The sequence below is a fragment of the Artibeus jamaicensis genome, unplaced genomic scaffold, assembly GCF_021234435.1.
Source record: "Artibeus jamaicensis isolate MK-2021 breed Jamaican fruit bat unplaced genomic scaffold, CSHL_Jam_final scaffold_1964, whole genome shotgun sequence".
Lineage (NCBI taxonomy): Eukaryota > Metazoa > Chordata > Mammalia > Chiroptera > Phyllostomidae > Artibeus > Artibeus jamaicensis.
In genome coordinates, this window is record NW_026522030.1 from 16434532 (window position 1) to 16454465 (window position 19934).

The 19934-nt window shown below is 38.3% G+C and overlaps 1 pseudogene; it reads right to left on the bottom strand.

Annotated features, from left to right (window-relative positions):
• Positions 1 to 17328: 17328 nt before the first annotated feature.
• On the bottom strand, positions 17329 to 17730 carry LOC119045911 (40S ribosomal protein S15a-like; annotated as a pseudogene).
• Positions 17731 to 19934: the final 2204 nt, after the last annotated feature.

Here is a 19934-nt window from a genome sequence, read left to right on the forward strand (position 1 = left end):
CCACAGTAATAACCAAAAGAGACAATGGGGGAAAAGCTTTCACAACCTTTTATCTGAACATTCTGTTGAACCGTTCAAATTATAAAAACTCCTTTCGGAGTTCTTTGATTTGAAAAGTGCACAAAACAAACTTTTTGTTCTCCTCAAAAATAATGTGGATGTTTATCTCTGCAGGAGAAAAGAATTCGAAGATTTAGAACATACATCAGGCTTTTCAATTGATGTCAAACCAGTTGGGATGCCTTCACGTGTCAGGAGGCTCGTTTGCTGCACTGCGGGCCTGCTGAAGTCCCCAAGTGAAAAGAAAGAAGAAAAGTTATGTCTGTTTTCCCACCATGTAGGTTCTCTCCATGGTGGGTCATCTGGCTGCCTGACAGCCAATCAGGGATGCAGCCCTCACACTGGGCTGTGATGCTCACCCAAGTCTAACAGGAAAGGCATGACCTGATGCAGGTGGTATGACAACCAAGAAAAAAAAAAAAAGATTAGGCACTCCGAGAAGCTATTGTGACTAGAATGTAGAAAGCATGGAGAGAGGAGGAGCAATATGGGGCAGAAACGGCAGTGATTAATTTGTGAAGGTCTTTATGGACTCCTTGAAAGAGCTTATATTTTATTCTGTGGGCCAAGAGATTTTTTAGGAAGATGAAGGTGGGCCAGATACAGTACATGGTTAACTGAGTAACTAAAAGTAGATCTGCATTTTCTACTGATTATTTAAATATTTGGCTAACGTTAAAGAAAGTCTTTTCAGGCTATTCCAAACCGAATTGTAGAGACAATCAACTGAGATGCTATAATTGCACAGGGAGCAGACATGTGGTCAATGAATAAGCAATGGTAGATGATCTTGTTTATTTTGTTAAACTGCAAATAGGAATTAAATTATAATTTGCTCAAACAGCAGAAGGATACCAGGGCCACATGTTATCTTGAGTTTTTCTAGAATTACGGGAGTTGGCTGATATGACTGTTGATATTCTCCGGGAAACTGCCTCCTTTTCACACCTGGTTTACGAAGCAAGCACCCGGGGATGCAACCACATTCGTTGCCCTTTGAAACGCAACCAAGAATAACATCTGGCATTTTGGCAAAGAATGATTTTTTCACCATATAGTAATGGTTGTTGACTAATAACAACCAGCATTTTAAACAGCTTTTCACAATCCACAATCTCAGCACAGAAAGTTTATGAGAAAGGAATCACTCTTTTTGTACAGATGTCAAAATTCAAAGACTCAGAAACATCAACGTGCCCAGTGCTCACAGATAATTAATACTGCTGCTGAGATTTGGACCTTGGGCCACAATTCATTTATCTTCATCCAAGGTCCACACTTTTTCTGGTCTACTGTACTGCCTCTCAGAGTTGTTTTGTGAGAAGACAAAGATCCCCCCCCACCCCCACTCACCGCCGACCCTTCTAGGAACACAAAGCCTTAGGAGTTGAAAATGGATCCAAATAGCCATAATTTTCCTATGGCACACTTCTGAACATCTTTCTTGAACAGACTGATCTTCTCAAATGATACCAAAGCTTGAGGAATTCACTTCCACATACATTATTTCCATAATTGAAGTTGTTCTTCCCATTATGGACTTCTGTACACACCTTTAAAACCTACAGAGTTCCCAAATTCTGATTTTAATATTCCCGAATTCAGAGATTCTTAAAAATCATACACCAGCCTTCATGATCAACAGACCTGAATTTAAACCAGAAATTCTTTTTTAAAAGAAAATTTATTTATTTATCTTTAGAGGGAAAACGAAGGAAAGAGGGAGAAAAATATCAATGTATGGTTGCCTTTCATGCGTCCCCCACTGGGAACTGGCCTGCAACTGAGACATGTGTCCTGACTGGGAATTGAACCACGATCTTTTGGTTTACAGGCCTGTGCTCAATTCACTGAGCTACACCAGCCAGATAAATCTGAACTTCTTAATTAGGTGTATAAACTTCAACAAATAATTTAACTTCTCTGAACTTGTTTTACTTGGATATAAAATGGGGTTTATGGTAGCTCACTTATGGGATTTCTAGTTTAATAGATATTAATATATAGAAGAAATAGGCAACAGTTTTGCCTAACAGTTGCAAGAGAAATGAGTATCCATTATCCCAGTGTACACACAGCTCCACCTAATCATGACTGGAAGTTTCAACTTTCCATTTGCAGTGCCCTTATTTCTTTGACCGTTGAATGATGAAACCTTGCCTTCAGAAATAAAGACATTGTACGGTGAGAAGTGAGTGATTAGAGCACTGACTTTAATCAGTGCAGTGAAGATGAGAATGACAGTTTCTCTTTCACAGTTGATGACAAATAGGATGGGACAGAGGGAAAAATGAAGAATCGCTCAGACTCCCTTGTGTGTCTGGGATCTGCTTCCCTGGCCCTACCTGCTCCATCCCATGGGCCTCACCTTTGTGTCTCTCCTTCCTTCCTGCTTCTGATTCTGCCGTTTCTGACATTAGCCCACGTGACCCCCTACCACCACCTGTATCCATAGCTTTCATGTGGTAACTTGATTCTGGTTCATTCTCATTCTCAGCTCATTGGTTCAGAAACTGTTATGGAAGATGATACAAGGATAATACGTGTCTTACCCCTTTTTCTCGACTCCCACTAAAGCAACCAATGGCTATGAAAGTTAAACTGCAGAAACAGTTTTAATATTTCAAATTGCAAATTTATAACAATATCTTTAAGGTATGCCCTTTAGTGTACTTTCACATAGAAAAAAAGCTGAAATAAAATATAAAATATTAAAGTAAAATATAAAGTAAGATGTCATTGGTCATCATCACTGGGTCATTGGCGTATGAGAGATTTTTACTTTGTTTTGCTCTTATTTGCTTTCAAAATATTAAATAATTAGCCTGCATCACTTCAGGCAATTAGCAACAGCATAAATATTATTTCCTATAAAAGAAAACAAAAGAAAAAAATATGAAATATCTTCTATAATTATCTAAATTTTACAAGTAACAGACACTGTAGTTCATTTTATTTTGTCTACTTTGGATCATAAATAGCAATACTGAGCTTTCTGAAACAAGCCCCAAGGCTAGGACATAAGAAGTAGCATATAATTCCAATAAGAAAAGGACAATGTACATTTTAATGGTTTTGTGGTTATAGCAAAATGTAGATGTTTAAAATATTGTATAATGAGTTGGTACTAAAATTTGAAATATGCCATTAAAATGCCACAAAAATGCTTGAACAGCATGACTATTAAGCTGGTTTTAATTTTCCATTTAATCATAAAGAATACACAGATTAAATTCAGATTTCTTTTCAGCATCTTTATATCATCGTATCTCTTTTCAGCATTATTATTATATCCCCTGAAGCGATCTTCATCAGCTCTCTGGCAAAGAGAATTTAACATCCCTATTTACTTTCTCAACTTCCTCTTTTCCAAGGAACATTATAATCTGGTAGTCTGTGTATCAGAAATTAACCCAGTTATGGTGTTCCAATCTTAAGATATGACACAAAAGATGCTTAGTTTAATAGCAAATATGGAAGGGGTAAGAAAGGAGAAGGAATGGACAGAGAATTAGAAAATTTTATTGAGGAGCTTAAGAAATTACTAAAGTATTAATACTGAATCTTCAAAAACTCCTCCAGTATAGCCCACGACAGCTGCACTGTCATTTATGAATGTATGCTGTCTTTGATTTTCTCAATATTCACTTCTGCCTTCTGTTTATCTAAATTCTTGAAATAGAGAGAATTTTATTTTTAAAGTAGGCTCAAAAGTACTATCTACAGTACCTCTCTCCAAATTTCTTTCTTTTTTTTTTCTTTTTTGTACAAACTGAACATCTATTATGTTCCTGGGCACTGCAAAAAGCCAGGTGTGCAAATGAAATAAGACAAAGCCCTTGCCCAAAAAGAGCTTATAGTCTGAAATAGACGGGAACTCATAAATAAACAACTGTAAGTTCTACAACAATTTTTACAATGTCCCTAGCAGCACAGAGATAAAAATGAGTGATTGTTGGTGAAGACGGTTGACAGTGAACAACCTGGGTGAAAGGAGATTAGTTAAAAGGTTACCCCCTTATTTTCTCCTTGAGCCATGGAAACAAATGACATTTTTAAAATACCTCATTCCCCCCAAAGAGAGAATGAGGTCTTTATCTATGTTTTCCCCAAGAGATAAGGTCAAGAGGAGAAAGCTTTAATGGACTAGAAAACCGGTAGACTGCTAAAGTTACCTACAAGATTCCATGTACAACCAAGTTTGAGAACCAGAGTGAAGGTGATGTGAAGAGAGGGTTGAGAGATCCACACGAGTTTAGCATGTGGTGGTAAAGAACAAAGGGTGCTCTCAGTAGAATGAGGAGCATGAGCAGAGGTATAGACTGTTAACACAAATGATGTGCAGTGTGTCCAAACCAAAAGCTAGATTTTGAAGGGCCTTGAATTCCCTAATAATAATCTGCTCTTTTATTCATCATGCAATAGAGATCTTATCTTTTACTTGCATCAGGTGTACAGCATAGTGGTTAGACCATTATATGATGTGCAGAGTGATCTCCCTGATAATTCTAGTACCCACCCGGCAACCCACATAGTTGTTAAATTGTTGACTATGTTCCCTGTGCTGTACTATCCATCCCCACGACTGTTGTGTAATTTCTTACTCCCTTCACCTTTTTCACCCATACTCCCACCTGCCTCTCATTTGGCAACCATCAGTTTGTTCCCTGTACCTATGAGTCTGTTTTTGTTTTTGTTTTATTTGTTCATTTATTTTGTTCTTTAGATTCCACATATAAGTAAAATCATATAGTACTTAGTCTTCCTCTGTCTGACTTATTCGACTGGGTATAAGCCCTCTCAATCTATCCATGCTGTTGCAAATGGTAAGATTTCATTCTTTTTCGGAGCTGAGTAATAGTAATATTCCATTGTATATATATACCACATCATTTTTATCCAATCATCTATTGATGGGCTCCTGAGTTGTTTCCATATCTTGGCTATTGTAAATAACACTGTAATGAATATAGGAATTCATAAATCTTTTTGAATTAGTGTGTTGGATTTTTTCAGATACATTCTCAAAAGCGGAACTGTTGCATCATAAAGCAGTTCTACGAGATCTTTTAAATGTTTTTAAGTATGGGAGTGAAAAATAATCTGATATAGTTTAGAATAATGGTTCTCTGGAGAAACAGGTAAATAAAGATTAGTAAAGGGCTTAGGACTTAAAATAATCAGACCTCAAGCTGGCCAGTGGTTTGTTCTGTGGAATTCTACCAGAAAGTGGATCATACTGTTAGATATTTTAATTTAATTCAAAGTTGATTCTTTATGCAACAGCTGTTATCCAAACTACATGAACTTTGGATTTTTTAAACAAATGTAATGATCATTTAGGTATTAACAGAACTGAACTGATTTACTAGCCTCTGTTTGGTGTCATAAAGATTTCACCCCTGCACAGAGTAAAGACAGAGAAAAAGGAGTAAAAATTCACATTTCTAAACTAGACTCAATTCTTTTTCTTCAATCAAGAAACTCTCCTTGAGCCATGGAAACAAATGACATTTTTAAAACAGTGTGTTATTAAGAAAAGCATGTCCTCTTTACTGAACTCTGTCATATTTTGAATCCCCCTACCATTTAGAGCTGGGATATGGGAGGTATAGTCCTTATAGTGTATTTTTATCAAGGTCGCAAGCCTTCACTCTGCACAAATACTTTGGCTTCTACTCTTCAGAGAAGAGAGAGGACAGTGTCTCCTCACTTCTATGCAATTCCACTCCTTCCCACATGGCTCAAAGGGAGAATGCCTCCTCTTACTCAAGACCAGTCTGGGCACCTGGCCTGGGCCCTTGCCCCTTCAACTGTTTCTCTCTTAGTGACTCCTTTTGAGTCTCCTTCTTGAATGTAGGTGTCTCCTCTTATTCTACATTCTTATTGAGCAGTTTCATTCATGCCGTTGCCTTACATTTACATCCATATTTTGATGATTTTCTGATCTACATCTCTAGTTCTGACTTGCCCTTGAGGTCTAAGCAAAATTTGCTTAGACATGTATGTTCTAATGATACATCAAGTGCAACGAGTTGAAAATCAAGTATAATTCCACCCCAAATATATTCTTTCTCTGCTTCTTATCTCAACAGATAGCATCATTATTCTCATTGTTACCTATACCTTACAGTTACCTTACTTTTTTCTTTTTTTTCCCACTTAGAGCCAAATTTTGTAGGTTCTTTGGTGTGTTCATAGCAATCACACCAGTGTCCATCCAATACCCTTTACCAAATACCAGCACTCATAACTCTCACTAGCCACATTTATTCAAAGAAGAATATCAATCATGAGCACCTTTTATTTTGAAACTAGGCTAAGCAACATTTGCCATTTCCATCCTTTTTTATAAATAAGGTTTTAGACTTTTGTTGTTTTGTTTTTGTTTTTCATTTGCTAGTGCTAGTAAGGTAAATGTTCAATTCCTTTGATTCATTCCTGTGAGCAAATAATTGATGGCTTCTATATAAATTAAATTAATCTTAAAAACACACTGTGACAGAAAATTTCACAAGGGGAAGCACTTGAGCTAAGGCTAAGGGGGAAAAAGTAAACATCTGAAGGCAAATAAGAGAGTTGGGAGAGAATTTTAGAAACAGAGAGAGAAAACAGCACTGGACAGCATAGAGTTTTCAGACAGAGCCTGGAGTTTAACGTGCCAGGGGAAAAGAGTGAGAAATAAAGCTAAAAAGTAGGCAAGAGCAAGATTCTATATACACCAGGGTGCCATTGAACAGTTTTTAGCAAGGGAGTGACCCAGGAAATACAAATGTTAGGAAGACCCCACTGTTTGTTGGTGAAAGAACTTAGCTTGAGTCATTCATTTTATGCCTCACAGAACCTACTAGAGTGCTTTCAAAGAATGTGTAAAAGTCAGAAGGAATTGTATTAGATTGAAGTCAATGATAGACACTCTGTGGAGAGCAAACAATGGCTGTGCTGTGTGCAAAGCACAGTTCTGAGCTGTCTAATTTGAAAAGGGACATATCAGGCTGTTGTGAAGTTGAGACCAGCCTGTAAGCCCCACTTTCTCCATTTGGAGGCTGGTGGTTGCCATGGTTACGGCTGCACGAGTAGGCTTATTTATAGCTGTATACTATCTTTAGTAAATTCCACAACAGATGAGAGAAAATTCAACTGTGAAGCCATCTAAGTATATTGGACGCACTTAGGAAGAGCAATAGAATTAAATATACACCAGAGAATCTCAAGAACACTACAGAGAGCCCCATTTTAAAAAACTACTTTGTGAACAGTGTTCCGAGTAAGTTTTAAAAAAATAAACCCAGGATTTCGCATGCCCTCTGCTAGCTTCCTCTTTACGATTTACAAACATAGGTTCCAAGGCAGGATTTAGAAATAAGTAAATAAATATCTTTTGCTACCTATCATATATAAGACACCCACGGATGTTGTAAGTCTTACAGTAACTACATAAGATAGGTATTGCTTTTATCTCCATTTTGCAGGTAAGGAAACTGAGATACAAAACAGTTTCCCAAAACCACATAGTCAGTAAAGACCACGGTGAGGCAAGAGCCCAGGCTTTCTGCTCCCAGCGCCCTGAAGCACGATGACACACTGAGTTGTTTTCATATGTACAACAAAACAATCTGGAGACCAGAACTCACTGGGAGACCAAAATCCACATTTATTTCAATTTAAAGTAAGTGCAGATCTAAAATGATCATTTGCTAATGGAGAACACCAAGAATCTATGCTGCAAAACCACCTATATCCAAAGCTAAAGTCTCAAACAAAACAAAGAACATCCCACTCCCATTTCAGAAAGAGTTGTAGCAGGATTCTTTCATAAGAATTTTTTTTTCTGTTTAATAACAAATTAAACACAATTCACGGAAAATTGTGTGCACATACACAAATTTTTGGAACATATCCATTATGTAAAACACATAGTAACTTTACCACAAAGTAAAAGAGCGGGCTTATTAAAAAGGAATGGATATTAATAGCTATTGAGTGTTTTCTTTCATTCATTTTGTCAAATCAATGACACCTGTATTTTGCCATGTATAATGTTCTCCTGTGTATAATGCACACTCACATTTTTGGCCTGAACTTTCAGAAAAAAATCTTTCAATTTAATTACTTATTTATTTACATCTAGATACTTGCTTTTTGTATAATAAAGGAATTTTAGCATTTATTTTTGAACTTACGGTACAAGAAATTTTATATAACAAATAATTGTAAAACATAAGGACATATAAAAGGTATTTCAAGTACTATCCACGTATAATGTCCATCCTTATTTTTCCCTCAAAAATTTGGCCAAGAAGTACACATTATACATGGCAAAATACGGTATTTTTGATCCCTAGTTAACAGATGAAAAAACTAGGCTCACACTGGATAAGAACATAGGTACTTCCTCAAACATGTATCTCCAGTAGGCAGAAGAAGTGGACCTGAAACCTAAATCCTTCCAATGGTAAAGCCTGGGGATTTTCCCCTTACATCCTCCTGTGCTATCTTGACTTAAAGGGGACAAAGACTGGGCCAGCTTCTAATGGAGGTTCTCCCCAAGACCAAGGAAACTGTGTTTGAGCAACCACAGCTTGTTGTAGGAGGTGGAATTTGCCTAGACAAGTTCTAATTTAATGGAAGAACTACTCACTTTTTGGACACACACGTAGTATATTACCATGACTTGTGTAGGAATAATATGTCCTTCACTAAGAGAGGCTTTGAGTAAAAGTAATAAGGTAAAGCTTTGGGATTCATATTATAGTGAGTGATCATATAATCTAAGAATCCTGTAATATTTGTTCACTTATTTGTTCAAATAAACTTTTCCTAAATACCTACACTGTACATTTTATTGAGGTAGGAACTGGGGATATACAATGGTGACTAAGACAACCAAGTATGATTATTCTGAATGCTAGTGAAAATGCAATCTTAGATTCACAAAACAGTCAGGATATTCATTCATCTGACAAACTTTATCAAGTGCCTACTCCACACACACCAGACAGCATACGAGACCCTGAGGACATAAAGGTGAGTAAGTCACATTGCTGGGGGCAACTCGAGAGATCAACCATATGATCAATAACTGAACTGAAAGTACCAAGCGCCTGAGCACATGTCCAAGATCACACAGCAAGGATCTTTGACTGCTGACTTTTCTTAAGAGTTGAAAAGACTATGAAGTCTCCTGCCATTTCTGACACTTCATGGTGTAACATACTTGATACTTGCTGTCTTTTCTCCTAAATTGGGGGAGATGCTGAAAAAAAGGTAAGATCACATCTGCCACAAAGATGCTGGAGCCATAACCCCAACAACAGTCTAATGTCAAGCATGCCACAGTTGAGAAATCCTGATGTAGCCTATGTTTTTTATAAAAAGGGCTAAAGAATATAAATTATAAAATAGTGTCCTCTATGCTTGAAATAAAAGAGAAGTTTACATAAGGCGCTAGGAAGTCATTTCACATCACTCAGAAATAAACTGTCTTCAAATCCTGAAAGCTGGGGAGAGAATCCTGGAAGGTACATCACCAATTCCAACTTGGATGAAAGGAATATATCCAACTGATCGATAAACTTAGACAAGTCCTGACCTGAACACCTAACTCATTTCTTAGTCCATAATTACTTTACCAAGTAATTCCCAGACCTCTGTTTGGTCTTATGCAGATTATGTTAAGGAGAAAAAGTTCCGCTTGCTGAGTAGCAAAAACCATAGGATGGGTGGTTTATTGGCTTTCAAGTAAAAAATACTCCCATTTGGTCTTAAACCACATATAGGTAGTCCCCAAACCCGGGTCAGTGAGGTCCCAGGTCTGCAGAACATTGTAGTTCAGACACGTACCTACAGAGTCTACACCAGCCCTCGCATGCTTTGTACTGCAACCATGATCTGCCAACTTCACTGTCTACTTTAAATATTTAAATATCTAACATAAACATTGAGGTCCTCACTTTGGAGATTTAGAATTTTAAGTGATGGGAATATGAACTGAATTAATTCTCTGCAAGTACCTAAAATTACACATGTACACAATAAGGGACCCTTCCTAGTGGTAACAAAATAGTCAATTAAAATATTAATTATTAAATTGACACTCTGCCTCAAAGATTCTTCTAATCAAAAATAACTAAAACAAACAAAGGCAAGCAAATTGACAAATATCAAAACATTTTCCAGGCAATTTCAGAAAGTAAAGAAGGAAAAAAGATAGGGTTGTAATAGTACCATGACAAAAATAAAATGTGAAGCCCCGAAAGGGAAAAGATAGCATTTTTTACAATATACTGGGGTGGGCAAGAGGAGGTTTACAGTCATGAGTCCACAAAACACAGAGTTTATTCTTCTATTATTATTTATTCATTATTCTGTTATTATTATTATTATTAACCTACTTTTGCTCAGCCCTGTATATTCGAGCCGTGTTAGATATTCATGCATTAAGGAGCATAGCATGGAAAAAAATAATAGCTAATATTTACTGAGCACTTACTACTTTCATTTCAATCTTCACAACAACCTAAGAAAGGTAAGTTTTCTTAAAGGGGGTTGTTAAAGGGGAAGATAACAAAGCTGATTTCTGAAAAAAGAAAGCACAAGGCTGATTTTATTGCTCACCTAAATACGGAAGAGCTGTGCTGGTCAGGTACAACCTCGCCAAGTGGCTGATATAAGGAGAAAAGTCTATATCCATAATAAAATTTTATGTGCCAACTAGTAGTGCTGCCTCAAAATATTTTTAAAGGGCAATATCTTGGAAAGGCATTGAGAAATTGACAAAATGATACCAGTGAAAGATTTCTACCGATCAAGCAAACAAACAAAAAAGCAAAGACAGAGAGGAACAGAATGTTATAATTAATAAGGTTTATCTAGATGCCCTGGTTCATTTTGTCTAGAGTCTACACCTCCTTTGTTTAGCATATGGTCTCTTTTCTTCCTTAGCAGGCCAGTTTCCAGTTCAACGCTAAGATTTGGTTTTAATGGTGAGTCTTTGGCCATGAAGGGAGTGGTGGGTATGTCCTTATAGGGAAGGACATGTATTGACCTGCCAGACAGAGGCCTCCACCGTGTCTTTAAACAAGAAGGATCACCAACATTGGCAGAAAGGGGTGGGTCACTTAAGCAGGCCCAGAGGGTGTGGGGGATTTGAGGTTTCAGATTTATAAAGTACAGTGACCCATATGTCCTCAGAGTCCCTCACCTTTCTGATCAGGTCCCTGATGTTGGCAGAGCCTTGATGGAGTAGACAATTTAACTTTCTCTGGAGTACTGCTACTCTTGTAATTAAGTCTTAATCTGACTCAGATTTTTCCACCCTTTGAGCTGTAAGAGAAAAGAGCCTCTTAATATCCTACGAAAGAGCCCTCTGAGTTTCCTATTTTACCTTAATCTGCATTCGGCCTGTCACTGTCTTCTCCGATGCACAAATATTGCCCAGCAACGGACATCCAGTTTTGTAATTCTTCTAATAACTAGCTCTCTCATAAGTCCCAAATGCTTTGTACTGTTCCAGACAGTGCATTTCCTTCCCATGTCACCCCTCCTACTGTCCCACTAGTGAGCTTTAACAGCCGCAAAATCCCAACATGCCAGGGGCTATAGATCCTCTATCCACCACAGGTTAGTGAGTCTACCCAGCTCCAAAATGGCATTATAAAGTCAGCTCCCTAAAACCATTTCTTTTTCCTTTTAAGTACATGATTGTCTAATCACTACACTACAGATCTGAAACTAATACAAAATAATATTGAATGTAAACTGTATTTAAAAAATAATAAAAATAAATAAAGCCATTTCTTGGGCCACCATAGGCTTGGTTACCTGGAAACACACTCTGGAGTGACGATTTGCATGCAGGGGGTTTATCCGAGAGGGGTTTCATGAAGGACTCCTAGGAAGACTGGGCGGCGGGGAGAAGCTGAGTGTGGTGCAGGATGCAGTGGCAACAGAGGCCCCTGCTAATCCCACAGGGAAGTCGGGAAAGAGGAAGGCCCTGCAGAGTTGTCTGAAACTGAGGCAAGGGGCAGGCCTTGTGACTCTAAACTGAGCCTTTGTGGAATGTGGGCTGCCCCTAGGGGGCGTAACCTTAGGAAAGGCAGCCCACTTTGACCGAAGGCAGCTCCTTGCAGCGCAGGGCATTCCAGGCAGCTGGGAGAACGAACAGATGCTCTGGGGAGCTGGGAAACTGGTACTCCACAAACAGGAAATAAACTTTCTTTTCCATGTAATATTGTATTTTCTATAGAATGATTTACCCTATAAACAGAAAAGAGACCACAGTATTCCCAGTAAGATGCATTTCTTTTCACCATGTTTTCTAGAATGTTCTAACTCCTTGAACTTTGAAACCAGCTAAGTATTTGTTTTCAATTGGCATAGAATTGCTTCAGATAACCCTATAAATTTCCACCACAATCACTTACTTTACACAGGATTTTGTCTGTTTCTCCAGAATATTTTCAACCTGTCATAGACAGATAGACAATTTATTTTAGGTTTTCTCACAAAATTAGTCTTAGTTTTTGGCAAGTATCCACTTGTGGGTAAGAAATGAGGGTAGGAAGAGCTGCACCACACGTGGAGGTAAGGCGGATTTTAAAAACAGCTGAGATGAAGTTCTAGTTCCAATGGTCCCCGGGCTGCTCTCTGAGCAAGTTCATCCCTGCTCCGACTGCCTGGGGCACCTCTCCAACAGGATCCCCATCACATTTGTTCCACAAGTCCTGACCTTGGCTTTCAACCCAGCTTGCTAACTGAACAGTCCTCCTGGATTCTGCCCATGCCTCTGCAGAGTGCCCAAACACTTAATACTTCTCTGGCTGTAAAACTTGGTTTATCATACAAACTTTCTCTCCCTCCACTGTCCCTTCATTCCTTATCAGCTCTTGATTCCACTCCTCTATACTCAAGATTTTAGTACCTCTAGATTCTTACCCTTGATCTCTCTGCCTTGGACTAGCCTTAAAATGAAAATAGTTAATACCCTAAGGTTGTTGATCAATTTCAAAGGCTGCTCTCTATAAGGAAGGGCAGTTCCAGTAGCCTGCCACAGGCATGAAAAAGAATGAAAAGAACCAGAGAGGCGATTGTGCAATCAGACCCAAGGGTTGATGATGAGCCAACAATAAAAAACAGGTCAAAAGGCTAGGACTGAATCAGCTCATAAACAGAACTGCCAGAAAGGAGCAACAAAGACATATTCCAGAATATTCCTCATGTAAGGAACTGGGAAGGCCCTGAGGTCTTTTTGAGATTTTCTGTATACACGTGCATGATAGATAGCCCAGGGTCAACGTGGAAAGGAGGCTGTTGTCAGCAGTGGGAGATGCCTAAGTAAGAGTCCTGGGGAGCTCCTGCGGAATGCTATGGTCTCATCTTCTGTGAGGAACCCCTGCCTTGTCAGCTCATTTACCATGTAGGAGACCGAAATCTACATACTGACAACTTCATCTCCCTATTGATCATAGGGTAGTGTGGGGAGAACAACACTCAAAGCAATAGAGAGGTGTGCAGAAGATCATAGCTCCTTTAAAAAGGATAATTGTAAAGAAATTTTAAACGACAGAATTTTCTTGCTGTGCACTCTGAAACTCTAGCTATTTTCTTTAATAACAAATTATGTATTTTAGAGTAGGACATTTCATTCCAATTTAGAAACCTAAATCACAGCATGATAGGAATATCTTTTCCTATGAGCCACAGTTCTGAATACTGTTGATTTCTGAAATGAGATCCTATGTTGAAAATGTCTCCAGATTTTCTGATTGCCATTTGAAAGAAGTATGATGATACAGACTAAAGCTGTGGTAGCTCCTACAGTCACATCAAAATTCACATTACAAGCATAATTAGCATGATATTTTATGGATTTAGTTGGAAGAATGCTGTGCAAATTTCTAACTTTGCAGAGATCAAAGAAAATTAGATATTTAAATCACTAGAGTTACCTTTGCTCATATTTAACTGTTAAAGTAAATTGTAATTAATTCACCAAGAATTCCTGTCTTGTTTGAAAATAAAAAATTGGAAATAGTCTAGCAAGTGTTCTTCTCATTAGCTCAATAACTGAAAGACTGTGGGAGTCACATAAGTCAAATTCATTATCTAGTGATCCTGGGTCTAGTTTTATTTAATGCTGGAAAACACTGGAATATTATAGCAAATAAATCAAATTATTTTAATAAGCACAAAATAACAGAGAAAAATTCATTATGATTATGCTTATATATTCATTTAGAAATTAATAAATATTTATTCAAATCTATTGAACACACAGGCCTTATGCTAATATTACCAAAGCTAATTATTTTATTATATTTTGAGTCATTAGAGTACAAAATGAATGATTTACTTTAATATTTATTAGTATATGTGAGGTATTTGAATTGCATAACTGGCACTTCTCAGCAGTAATCCTAGACCAGTCGCCCACTTCTTATACTGTATCGGAAATTGCAGTTAAACATACACTTTCAAAACCAACAAAAGATACAATTATAACAAAGTTATAAACAGTATTTGAACTGGATCTCATTAATGACATGAATGAACATTGGTTAGGTTTTGGTCTTAAGACAACATGCATGCGCACGCACATGCACCGGCACATGTGCTAAAAGAAGCCCAGTGTCTGTCTTGTAGATGATGATAAACAACTCTGACAATGTGGTTTTTGCCTTCGTGGGCAGCAGAATTTTGCTGAAACTAAGCGATCTCCATGTCTGATCAATGTGCAACAACACATTCTGGCTGCTTGCAGAAACTTTTTTAGCCATTCACACAACGTGACAATACTTCAAATTGTGCATCAGCTCTCCATCGGTGTAGTCCCTGCTATGAGACTCACAAAACCTAGTCACAGGTAAGTCATAGAGTTGGAGTCACATGAATTATCCAATGTCCAAAATTATGGGCTGAAGAATGATGTAAACACCTGGAGGTCCTTACTCATAACTACACAAGCATCTGTTTGGGGCTGGAGCTTTATTCCTTATCAATGCCAAGTGGAGACTGGCTTAATTATTCAGTTCCTAGATATTTGGCCGACAGCATATTGTCAGTTTGCTTGATTATAGCAAGAACTCATAATTGTTTTCAGCTGCAAACAAATGTCAGGCTGACTCCATAGAGGTACATGTCTTCTGTTTCTTTGATCAACAGTTGTGATTTGTCCCATCAAGATACCCTCAATACACAGGGTTTTCAATGTTGGGTACATTCAGTATAATGTATATTGTTAGATTATTTGACATGCATGCTAGTTGTTAAATTTTCTTCCTTTACAAGATAGTTGAATTGAAACCACCAAGTTACCGAGTGGGCCCATATTGAGCTTTGGATTTCAAGGGCCAACACTAGGGCAGAGGAAAAGCCAGAGTATGAATCTAAGCCAACATACAAGCATAACAGATATGCTGAGTTCAAATCCCAGACTTTGGAGCAAATTGCCAACCTTCCCTATGCCTCAGTTTCCTCATCTGGATAATGGGAAAATTTGAAAGTGATACCTAATCAGAGATTTGTGATGATCAAAGTCCCCTAGAGCTGCCAATAAATATTGATTAATAGCTAATAATATTGAATGTCAATAGACACCATCTATTAATAAGTAAACATTAAAATTAATGAGCAATAAACATTATCTATTGATATTATTGCTGTTACATAGAAAAGTCCTTCCTCTTCCTTGAATTCCAGACTTCCCAACTGTAAAGTGGGAGTAATAAATCCTGAAACTGTTCTCATATCCAAATGAGAGCATCTACACAAAAACACTTCATACAGTGTAAAGTGTATCAAAATATATGGTGGTATTGTTGTTACTTCTGCTGTTGCTGTCTTCATTGGCATTGGGGTACTCATCCAGTGAGAGGGAGGGGCTTCTTTATAATGTTAAATTTAAAAAGATACACAAGGACTCCAAAATGAAGCTGACTTATTATCACATGCCATGCACAGTGCTTGTTCAGTACATGCTTACCCTGTGTTTACACTCCGTTGGTAATTTCAGCTACACTGGCAAAAGCTAAGATGCCCTGACATGGTCTTATCTTTTTATGGGATTATCTTTTCCCATCATCTCTATTTCTTCCTACCTTCCCTCGTTCTCCAAAATATATGTTTGGAAATCCCCCAACCCTATAGATACAGCTTCTAATATCCATAATATTTAAGAATTGATTTTAATAATAGGTCATAAATTTTAGTGAGAAATTCCAGATGATCATGGGACTTAGGAGAATGATGTTGCTGGATATGATGGAAAAAATGGTAATATACTCTATCTTTTAGAACTGTCACCTTCAGTGTAAAATTGGGACCGATAATCTCTTCTCATGAGAATGTTGTATGGATTGAGTCAAAAAATACTCCTCACAGAGATCAAGACACACAGAAGTCACTTAATGGCTGACTCTGAGTCTGATCTGGACGTCACTCAGTACAGTTCTATCTTAGTGTCCTGGACTACAATATTAGCCCTGCCCCCAATAACACAAAGCACCATCTTACTACTGAGTTTCAAAACTCATTTGGATTAACTGGAATTTATATGGCAAATAAAAAGTGAAAGCGAGAAAGGGGATAAGTTTTTAAGGAAAGTTAAACCATATTGCTAATCAATAATAATCATGTCCCATGAATAAAATTTTTGACTGAAAATGAGTAAGTTGTAGTTAATGGAAGGATCTATTGCTGGGTTAATACAACTTCAGTGAAATGCCATTAACTTTGTCTGCCTCACTTCCTCTATCTTTAAAACACTGGTTATAGTTGATGACTTTTATGACTGTCAAATTAAAAATTATGTTCACGGTGGGAGAGATGGATTTGTGGATTTTAATAACATCTTCCCCTCCATGAAGCATTGCCAGCAACAGGAAGTCCCTAGAAGCTGAAAACTGGTATAAATGTGCACTCATATAATCAAGGTTATATTCATGAATTTGTAAACTAACATTAATAATGTCCCTTGTCTGTCATATTGTCCTAAAATGTTTTTCATCCACAGATTATTAGAGGAAAACCTTATAACTTTGTGAACAACCTTCAAAACTAATTTCAATGGGAGCAGAGAGGTTTGCAGAGATAATAATAGATAATAATGGACAGCTACGGAGTGATTTAGAAGATCTGGTCTGAGTTTTCACAAAATCATCCCTCTAAGAAAGGCTGGCATAGTGTAGAAGGTGACTAGGAGTCAGGTTTTCCTGGATTCTTTTTTTTTTTTTCATTGAAGCATTTTATTTGCATGTATATATAACATCTCTAGAAAAAGAACCCCAGGATTTTCCCTCCTGTGTGTTTTTATCTGGCTTCTTCCTGGTCCATGATGCCCACTGAGGTTGTCAGTACAATGAAACCAAACTGATGGCACAGAAGGTCCCATCAATGGCTGTTCTGCCATTGTTTTAGCTCTTTGAGTTGCACATTGAACCTGGGCATGATTAGTCCACACTTGTTTAACCTGCCTATGATGTTCACAACTCTGTGGTCATCCCTAATTTCAAATTCACCAATGTAACTATGCTTCATCATCACAGCTAGAAACTGGATGACGACTCTGCAGCACGGCCTTATATGAACCTGGTGTTTGGCTCTCTTTCCTGCATCGTTGATACTCTTGAGAGCATCAGCCAGGACATTCAGGTGCACCACTATGGTGGCACAAAAAGATGGCGGAAATAGTTCATGAATTCATAATGTGACTCCTGGAAACACCATGGAGGAGACAATGTGAATGATGGTTTGTTCCCAGGACAGCGGAATGTAAACGCCCAGTGAGAAGCTGGAGTGGGCATTGTTTGCACTACTCAGATCCCTCCAGGTCCCTTCTACTCTCGCTGTGGGCTCCTTCACCAACTCTGGTATGCTTTTGCTTCCAACAGCCCACACTGGCAAAGCTAATTTGGAGGACTGCCCTGGGGCTGCTGGAGCCACTTGGCTCAAGAACACGGAAAGCCTAAAGTGCCTAGAAGTTTACAGAGGAAAACTAAAAAGTACAGGAGTGTACTCCTTGCTTTTCAGTGGGAGAGCACTGAAGCCTAATCTACATTCCAAAGTTCTCCTCTGCAATCAAGCTAATGCTTAATTAGCTTGATTCCTTTCAGAAACTCCTACTTTCTTGGGAGTTCCTGAAATCACAGGTGATGGCTTTGTCCTCTTCCCAATTTCATTTCCCCCAAAGCCTTAATCAATCGCTGACACACAATCCTCTTCTCAGTATTCCCACAGATCAAAATAGAATAAATCCTGTCTCTTGAGGACTGCCATGGATAAAAAAGAATCACATCTAAAATAAAAGAGAATGTCAGGCTACACGATGTTCACAGCAGCATCATTCCCAACAGCTGAAACACGAAAGTGAGCCAAACGTCCACCTGTGGATGAGTGGATGAACAAAATGTGGTGTATACATGCAGTGGAATATTATTCCACCTTAAAAAGGCAGGAAATTCCAACACATGCTACAACATGGAGGAACCTGGAGAACATTATGCTAAGTGGAATAAGCCAGTCATAAGAAGGCAAATACTGTATGACCCCACTTACGTGAGGTATTTAGAGTAGTCATATACACAGATACAGAAAGCAGAATGGTGGTTGCCAGAGGCTGGACAGGACTGGGGAATGGCCAGTTATTTTTTAGTGGATATGGAGTTTTAGTTTTATAAAATGAAAGGAGTTCTGGACACGGATGGTGGTCATGGTTGCACAACAATCTGAATATGTTTAATACCACTGAACCAACCACACAGTCAAAAATGATGGTCAATTTTACATTATGTGCATTTTACCACAATAAACAGCTGATAGCTGTCTGCGGGGAAGGCACTCGGTGAGGGTGGTGAAGGGATTGCACAAAAAAAGAGAGAAGATACTCATGGACATGGACAACGGTGTGGTGACTGCCAGGGGGAAGATGGGAAGGAGAAGGTGGAGGAGGGTATAGGGGGATGAACGGTGATGGAAGGAGACTTGACTTGGGGTGGTGAACACACAATACAGTACACAAGTGATGTGTTGTGGAATTGTGCACCTGAAACCTGTATAATTTTGTTAACTAGTGTCATGCCAATAAATTCAATAAAAAGGGGGGACACTATCTTCAAAGGAATAAACACTAGATTGCTTTAAATTTTTTTAAAAACTAGAAAAGAAAGACAATGTAAGGTCCATATCTTGAGCTCATTTGTGGAACATGGAACACTAGACCTGGAGGCAAGATACTGTTCCTATGGGATATCCTCCATGCTGGCCCAGGGAAACAGGCCTTCCATTCCAGACATCCAAAGAGGGCAGTAAAAGGCCGGGAGCCCTCCTCAGAATCAACAAGCTTCTAAGAGTCACTAAGTTAATATTCGAGCAAGAGAAGCAGGATATCAAGATTGCCAGGTAGTGGCGATCACTCACCAACAGCTACAGATGAGACTTTACTAATAGTCAGTAGGAATTTATGAGCCACCCATCGGATAGCTCCCAGGGATTTGCCTGGGTGCAGGCTCAGAGTCTGAGAGTTGTTACATCTTCTAGGGCAGATGTCATGTGTACAAATCCCCCCATCACAAAAGACAAGACCTGATGTACACCATGAGGAAAATACAAGTTGAATTCTATGAAAATGCAGAGTAGAAAAATCTCTTTCTAGATGAGGAGATTTGCAGCAGCTGGGACTATGTAACAAAAGAATGCAAATGATGTGTTGCAGAAAGTAAGCACCTAGCTGATTTAGGAGGAGCTGTGATATGTTACAAATGCCATTGTATATTGATTCAAACATTCATTGACTCCAGCTAACTCCGGACTTACTCAAGTGTTACTCACCTTTAAATGTCACATATGGACACTCAAGAATTGCAAATGTTCCTAAGATA